An 8,479-nucleotide genomic window follows, 5' to 3' on the forward strand; every position below is an offset into this window, starting at 1 on the left:
GCAAAGAGATAGGCATTGGAAAATTCAGGGCTATAACGTGTAGATGAAGCACTAACAGGAGGCTTTAAAATTTTCATTCTAGTGTCTTTCGTTTGGGAGAAAAATGTAAAAGTACAATGCAGCTTTTCCTTGCCGATATCTCTCTTTTGCAAAGAGATAGGCATTGGAAAATTCAGGGCTATAACGTGTATATGAAGCACTAACAGGAGGCTTTAAATTTTTCATTCTAGTGTCTTTCGTTTGGGAGAAAAATGCAAAAGTACAATGCTGCTTTTCCTTGCCGATATCTCTCTTTTGCAAAGAGATAGGCATTGGAAAATGCAGGGCTATAACATGTAGATGAAGCACTAACAGGAGGCTTTAAAATTTTCATTCTAGTGTCTTTCGTTTGGGAGAAAAATGCAAAGGTACAATACAGCTTTTCCTTGCCGATATCTCTCTTTTGCAAAGAGATAGGCATTGGAAAATTCAGGGCTATAACGTGTAGATGAAGCACTAACAGGAGGCTTTAAAATTTTCATTCTAGTGTCCTTCGTTTGGGAGAAAAATGCAAAGGTACAATACAGCTTTTCCTTGCCGATATCTCTCTTTTGCAAAGAGATAGGCATTGGACAAATTCAGGGCTATAACGTGTAGATGAAGCACTAACAGGAGGCTTTAAAATTTTCATTCTAGTGTCTTTCGTTTGGGAGAAAAATGCAAAGGTACAATACAGCTTTTCCTTGCCGATATCTCTCTTTTGCAAAGAGCTAGGCATTGGAAAATTCAGGGCTATAACGTGTAGATGAAGCACTAACAGGAGGCTTTAAAATTTTCATTCTAGTGTCTTTCGTTTGGGAGAAAAATGCAAAGGTACAATACAGCTTTTCCTTGCCAATATCTCTCTTTTGCAAAGAGCTAGGCATTGGAAAATTCAGGGCTATAACGTGTAGATGAAGCACTAACAGGAGGCTTTAAAATTTTCATTCTAGTGTCTTTCGTTTGGGAGAAAAATGCAAAGGTACAATACAGTTTTTCCTTGCCGATATCTCTCTTTTGCAAAGAGATAGGCATTGGAAAATTCAGGGCTATAACGTGTAGATGAAGCACTAACAGGAGGCTTTAAAATTTTCATTCTAGTGTCCTTCGTTTGGGAGAAAAATGCAAAGGTACAATACAGCTTTTCCTTGCCAATATCTCTCTTTTGCAAAGAGCTAGGCATTGGAAAATTCAGGGCTATACCGTGTAGATGAAGCACTAACAGGAGGCTTTTACATTTTCATTCTAGTGTCCTTCGTTTGGGAGAAAAATGCAAAGGTACAATACAGCTTTTCCTTGCCGATATCTCTCTTTTGCAAAGAGCTAGGCATTGGAAAATTCAGGGCTATAACGTGTAGATGAAGCACTAACAGGAGGCTTTAAAATTTTCATTCTAGTGTCTTTCGTTTGGGAGAAAAATGCAAAGGTACAATACAGTTTTTCCTTGCCGATATCTCTCTTTTGCAAAGAGATAGGCATTGGAATATTCAGGGCTATAACGTGTAGATGAAGCACTAACAGGAGGCTTTAAAATTTTCATTCTAGTGTCCTTCGTTTGGGAGAAAAATGCAAAGGTACAATACAGCTTTTCCTTGCCAATATCTCTCTTTTGCAAAGAGCTAGGCATTGGAAAATTCAGGGCTATACCGTGTAGATGAAGCACTAACAGGAGGCTTTTACATTTTCATTCTAGTGTCCTTCGTTTGGGAGAAAAATGCAAAGGTACAATACAGCTTTTCCTTGCCGATATCTCTCTTTTGCAAAGAGATAGGCATTGGAAAATTCAGGGCTATAACGTGTAGATGAAGCACTAACAGGAGGCTTTAAAATTTTCATTCTAGTGTCTTTCGTTTGGGAGAAAAATGCAAAGGTACAATACAGCTTTTCCTTGCCGATATCTCTCTTTTGCAAAGAGATAGGCATTTGAAAATTCAGGGCTATAACGTATAGATGAAGCACTAACAGGAGGCTTTAAAATTTTCATTCTAGTGTCCTTCGTTTGGGAGAAAAATGCAAAGGTACAATACAGCTTTTCCTTGCCGATATCTCTCTTTTGCAAAGAGATAGGCATTGGAAAATTCAGGGCTATAACGTGTAGATGAAGCACTAATAGGAGGCTTTAAAATTTTCATTCTAGTGTCCTTCGTTTGGGAGAAAAATGCAAAGGTACAATACAGCTTTTCCTTGCCGATATCTCTCTTTTGCAAAGAGATAGGCATTGGAAAATTCAGGGCTATAACGTGTAGATGAAGCACTAACAGGAGGCTTTAAAATTTTCATTCTAGTGTCTTTCGTTTGGGAGAAAAATGCAAAGGTACAATACAGCTTTTCCTTGCCGATATCTCTCTTTTGCAAAGAGCTAGGCATTGGAAAATTCAGGGCTATAACGTGTAGATGAAGCACTAATAGGAGGCTTTAAAATTTTCATTCTAATGTCCTTCGTTTGGGAGAAAAATGCAAAGGTACAATACAGCTTTTCCTTGTCGATATCTCTCTTTTGCAAAGAGATAGGCATTGGAAAATTCAGGGCTATAACGTGTATATGAAGCACTAACAGGAGGCTTTAAAATTTTCATTCTAGTGTCTTTCGTTTGGGAGAAAAATGCAAAGGTACAATACAGCTTTTCCTTGCCGATATCTCTCTTTTGCAAAGAGCTAGGCATTGGAAAATTCAGGGCTATAACGTGTAGATGAAGCTCTAACAGTAGACTTTAAAATTTTCATTCTAGTGTCTTTCGTTTGGGAGAAAAATGCAAAGGTACAATACAGCTTTTCCTTGCCAATATCTCTCTTTTGCAAAGAGCTAGGCATTGGAAAATTCAGGGCTATAACGTGTAGATGAAGCACTAACAGGAGGCTTTAAAATTTTCATTCTAGTGTCTTTCGTTTGGGAGAAAAATGCAAAGGTACAATACAGCTTTTCCTTGCCGATATCTCTCTTTTGCAAAGAGATAGGCATTGGAAAATTCAGGGCTATAACGTGTAGATGAAGCACTAACAGGAGGCTTTAAAATTTTCATTCTAGTGTCTTTCGTTTGGGAGAAAAATCAGCTTGAATGCTTCAGGGGCTGGGGCATAGCCAACATGAGCCCCACACCGAAGGAGGGTGGAGGTGTTTAATGCAAACTAGGGGTCAGACAAGCGCCGCAAAAGGCCACCATGCCCTGCACGCCCCTTTTCTGTTTTCATATGCAGACGAGGGTTGAAGCCAACTTTGACCCACTGCTTGGATGACATCACCATATGCAAATCCATCTGCGGCAGGCCTTCCCCCAGGAATGCTTGCACTAGTTGTTGCATTTGGTTTGTTGTTTGGGGGTGCTTCAGTATTAGGCAGCCTTCTGCCCTCCCATGTTCATCTGAAAATATGTGTTCTCCCTGCAGTTGTTGTCCCCAGATGAGAGTTCCCTTGTGCTGCCTCAGTTGAATCTCCTTAACTTGACAGAGATGTGCCTGAGCAGCGGCCCTCCCCAGCTCTATCCCAAATCATACTTATTTTGCATAGGAGATACCATGGTCATGAAGATTATTCTCCCAGGGTGAGGTTCATTCATTGCATTCTGGGTATGCTGACCCCTGTGATTTCCCCAAATGTGGGAAACTCGACTGCTTTATTTGTGGTAGTGGGGGACTGTGTTTGTGTTTTCCTCTGGTCAGCTCTGGTAAAAGTCAGATTTCTTTGTTTCAGAGCCTTGTTCTTCTTTTGAGAGTTCCCTTGTGCTAGTTCTTCAGAACGAACAAATCTTTTGCCTTTTACTAAAGATTTCCGTGGAGAGGAGCAAAACTGAGTTTTATCTCAATTTTTGCATGCCCCGTCTTATTGGGGTTTCTTTTATCAGTTTAAAGATAGAACGAGTGTGCTTTAATGTAAGCTCATTTGCGTAGAAATGACAGTAAATGTTTGTTTCTTTTCAAACAGAACTTTCTTGACTATACTAATTGCTTGAAAGATCTGGGAGCACATGGAAAAGAGTACAAACCATGTTTATAGCAAGGGGAAGCCTGGTGAGAAATCTGCTTTCTTTCTTTCAAATTGGGTGCTCACTTTGAGCTGAATGAGGACTGCTGGCATGGCACTCAGGCGACAGGTAGAATCTTGGTCATGCTGTGGTTTCTCTTCAGAACGAACAAATCTTTCGCCTTTTACTAAAGATTTCCGTGGAGAGGAGCAAAACTGAGTTTTATCTCAATTTTTGCATGCCCCATCTTATTGGGGTTTTATTTTATTGGTTTAAAGATAGAACGAGTGTGCTTTAATGTAAGCTCATTTGCATAGAAATGACAGTAAATGTTTGTTTCTTTTCAAACAGAACTTTCTTGACCACACTAATTGTTTGAAAGATCTGGGAGCACATGGAAAAGAGTACAAACCATGTTTATAGCAAGGGGAAGCCTGGTGAGAAATCTGCTTTCTTTCATTCAAATTGGGTGCTCACTTTGAGCTGAATGAGAACTGCTGGCATGGCACTCAGGCGACAGGTGGAATCTTGGTCATGCTCTGGTTTCTCTTCAGAACTAACAAATATTTCGCCTTTTATTAAAGATTTCCGTGGAGAGGAGCAAAACTGAGTTTTATCTCAATTTTTGCATGCCCCATATTATTGGGGTTTCTTTTATCAGTTTAAAGACAGAACGAGTGTGCTTTCTTGTTAGCTTTAATGTAAGTTTATTTGCATAACAATGACAGTAAATGTTTGTTTCTTTTCAAACAGAACTTTCTTGACCATGCTACTTGCTTGAAAGATCTGGGAGCACATGGAAAACAGTACAAACCATGCAGTATCACAAGAGCCTTTATTTGATCTTTCATGAAGATAGAGCAGAATTGAGGACACGTCAACAATTTCTGCCGAAGGTGGTTCATCTTTCCACATGGTGCCTTTGGCCACTGACACCTTCGTTGAGTCAAAGTCTCTGGCTGTGGTCAGAACTTTGAAAATTTATGTCACCAGAACGGTTCAGATTAGGAAAACAGAGGCTCTGTTTGTCCTGTATGCTCCCAACATGATTGGGTGTCCTGCTTCCATGCAGACCATTATGCGCTGGATCTGTGGTAAAATTCAGCATGCTCATTCCACGGCAGGATTGCCGTTACTGAATTAGGTGAAGACCCATTCTACTAGAAAGGTGGGTTCATCCTGGGCAGCTGGTCGGGGAGTCTCGGCATTGCAACTTTGCCGAGCAACTATTTAGTAAACACTTTTGCTAAGTTTTACAAGTTTGATACCTTGGCTGATGATAACCTCAAGTTGGGTCATTCGGTGCTGCAGAGTCGTACGCACTCTCCCACCCGTTCAAGAGCTTTGGTATAACCCCATGGTTCTTAATGTGACCCCAGCATCCTCTAGGTCGTATGAGAAAATAGGATTTTAATACCTACCGGTAAATCCTTTTCTCTTAGTACGTAGAGGATGCTGGGCACCCGTCCCAGTCCATACTGTGTCTGCAGTTATTACTTGTGGTTATACACATGTTGTGTTACGGTTCTGGTCAGCTTTTTGCTGCAATTGTTCATGCCGTTGGCTTGTGTTCTGTTGAATGCCACGTTCTGCGGCATGCTTAAGGTGTGAGCTGGTAAGATGCTCACCTTAGTTTAACAATAAATCCTTTCCTCGAAATGTCCGTCTCCCTGGGCACAGTTCCTATAACTGGAGTCTGGAGGAGGGGCATAGAGGGAGGAGCCAGTTCACACCCTTTGAAAGTCTTAAAGTGCCCATGTCTCTTGCGGATCCCGTCTATACCCCATGGTTCTTAATGTGACCCCAGCATCCTCTACGGACTAAGAGAAAAGGATGCCCTTGTGTACTATCCTGACTTCTCCTCCCGTCTGCTTACTTTGTGCCTTCCAACGCACAATGCGAACTACAGGTGGTGCTGCAGGGCCCACACCCTTTTACTTGCCTTACAGAGCAGCTCTGGAGCTGTTACAGTGCCCAGCTGCTGCAAGAAATCAGCATGAATGCTTCAGGGGATGGGGCATGGCCAACATGAGCCCCACACCAAAGGAGGGTGGGGGTGTTTAATGCGAACTAGGGGTCATCCAAGCACTGCAAAAGGCCGCCATGCCCTGCATGCCCCTTTTCTCTTTTTATATGCAGATGAGGGTTCCAGCCAACTTTGGCCCACTGCTTGGATGACATCACCGTATGCAAATCCGTCTGCTGCAGACCTTCCCCCAGGAATGCTGTTACTAGTTGTTGGATATGGTTTGATATTTGATGGTGCTTCAGTATTAGGCAGCCTTCCGCCATCCCATGTTCATCTGAAAAGATGTGGTCTCCCTGCAGTTGTTGTCCCCAGACGAGAGTTCCCTTGTGCTTCCTCAGTTGAATCTCCTTAACTTGACGGGGGAGGGGCTGCCCGAGCTGCCACCCTCCCCAGCCCTATCCCAACTCATACTTATTTTACATATTAGATCTCTTGATCATGAAGATTGTTCTCACAGGGTGAGGTTCATCCATTATATTTTAAAATAGGAAGGTACAAATTACATATTTGAATTGCATCTATGTGCTGGATTCAAATGTCCCCCCCCCTTCCTTTCTCAATTGTGCCCGTCAGCAGCTATTCTAAGGTTGCTGCCAATGGGTGTGACACATTAATTTCTTCTGTGGGGTACACTGGACTCCACAAGGATTCACATTGGGGTGTAGAGTAGGATCTTGATCTGAGGCACCAACCGGCTCAAAGCTTTTGACTGTTCCCAAGAAGCTCAGTGCATTCTCCTCTATAACCCCGCTTCCATGAACAGGGAGCTCAGTTTGTAGTTGGTGCCTTCAGTAGCAGGCCAATTAACAGGGGCCTGCCTCAGGCAGCCTATTCTTAGCTATTAATTTTGACAAGAAAAGAAGAACTTGTTTTATGAGAATCTACAAGGGCTGCAGCAGGCTAGGTCTAATAGACATCTTTACTGCAGCTTCATCACTCCCAGCGGCGCTATATACTCCCGTGCCCTGGTTGCTGGGTCACTGCAGCGGAGGCTCCGGTTTCATCCTAAGGTCAGTCACACACACACCACCCTTCCGGATCACGAGGCCGCTGATGAAGGGGAGCGAGGCCGTAGGGGGTGGGCCGTGTGCGCACTGCGGTGGACACTGATTACTGGGCAGCCGCTCCACTAGCCACCAGGTACAGTTAAGGAGCACAGGTCTGGGGGTTTTTCTCCTATATTAACCCAATTTTGTACTGCCCGCAGCGCATTGTGATAGGTAATAGGGCCTGATTCAGGTTGGATTGCAATCACAATAAGCGATCCAACTGCAAAAATTGCTAAGAGCATACGCATGTGCCTGCATTTTCTGCGGCACCCCGCAGAGAATGTGATCGCCTCTGCCTGTCAATCGGGGTGGGGAAGGGGGGGAGAGGTGGGTCAGCAACACTCCATTTCCAAGTCAGGGATGGAGCGGTGCGGGGGCAAGGCTTCAAAATGGGGTCTGCAACGGAGGAGACACAGGGGGCGTGGTCACAGCGGCTGTATGACATCACATTCAGCCGCTGTGATCACAAAAATGGTGGCGGCTTCCTGCGCGCACATACAGTCTGCACCAGCAGGAGCCTACACCATTTTTTATGATCACGCTGAACTGCAGTGCGACTGCAATTACAGCATGGTCAAGAAGGGAGGCGTCATGCTGGGTGGCCATGCCCTGTCACTGTGCAGGAGCCAGCACCGCTCACACACTAGTCCCCGGGTGCAGCCCCCAACCCCCGGGACACCCGGAGCAACAAAATGTAGATTCAGGCCACCAGGCCACGCCCCTACCTATGAAACCATGCCTCCTTTTTACCATTGCGCTGCTTATCTGCGCGCACTGCATTACAATCTCCCTCGCCACCTCTCTGTGTGTCACCAGTGATAGTGACACCTCTGCCATGCTTGTAGCAGCTGGTCCTAAGATCTACGCCTCAAACCCTGAGTGTTTGCCCTTGTGACTTGTTGATCATCATAGCGAAGCAGATGCTTACAGAAAACTGCAGGGGCTTAGATTGAAAATAAAAAAATTGATGGGTATAAGGTAGAGAGGAGCGGGTTCGGTTCTCCGAGAACCGAATTCCCCACGAACTCCACGTGGTTTACACTGGTCCGAGGCAGGCTCGGTTGTTCCCGCCTGACTCGGAAAACCTGAACAAGGGAAAATGTCATCATCCCGCTGTCGGATTCTCGCGAGATTCGGATTCCATATAAAGAGCTGCGCGTTGCTGCCATTTTTACTCGTGCATTGAAGAGAGAGCGGAGAGGACGTGGCTATGTTCTCTCAGTGGAAATCTCAATATCAGTGCTCAGTATCAGTGGTTACTTATTGCTGCTCAGTAATACTAGTAGTGTGTCTCTCCTGCTCAGTGTCAGTTCTCAGTAGTATCCTCATCAGTGCTCAGTATCACTGCTCATTGTCTTGTGCTGCATTGTGGTGCTCAGCATACTACAGTACATTACTAATAGTCCAGTGCTGCATCTTGCTGC

General features: G+C 44.1%; 4 non-coding genes across 4 annotated transcripts; all 4 read left to right on the forward strand.

Moving 5' to 3' along the window:
- The first annotated feature begins 3,506 nt into the window (after positions 1-3,506).
- On the forward strand, positions 3,507-3,670 carry LOC135045510 (U1 spliceosomal RNA). The gene has a single exon (XR_010237950.1). It is a non-coding gene; the product is annotated as a U1 spliceosomal RNA (small nuclear RNA).
- A 59-nt stretch (positions 3,671-3,729) lies between these two features.
- LOC135045487 (U5 spliceosomal RNA) lies at positions 3,730-3,846 on the forward strand. The gene has a single exon (XR_010237928.1). It is a non-coding gene; the product is annotated as a U5 spliceosomal RNA (small nuclear RNA).
- A 274-nt stretch (positions 3,847-4,120) lies between these two features.
- Positions 4,121-4,236, forward strand: LOC135045483 (U5 spliceosomal RNA). Its single transcript, XR_010237924.1, has one exon. It is a non-coding gene; the product is annotated as a U5 spliceosomal RNA (small nuclear RNA).
- Positions 4,237-4,511: 275 nt separating this feature from the next.
- Positions 4,512-4,627, forward strand: LOC135045485 (U5 spliceosomal RNA). The gene has a single exon (XR_010237926.1). It is a non-coding gene; the product is annotated as a U5 spliceosomal RNA (small nuclear RNA).
- Positions 4,628-8,479: the final 3,852 nt, after the last annotated feature.

This window comes from Pseudophryne corroboree, unplaced genomic scaffold (assembly GCF_028390025.1).
Source record: "Pseudophryne corroboree isolate aPseCor3 unplaced genomic scaffold, aPseCor3.hap2 scaffold_909, whole genome shotgun sequence".
NCBI lineage: Eukaryota > Metazoa > Chordata > Amphibia > Anura > Myobatrachidae > Pseudophryne > Pseudophryne corroboree.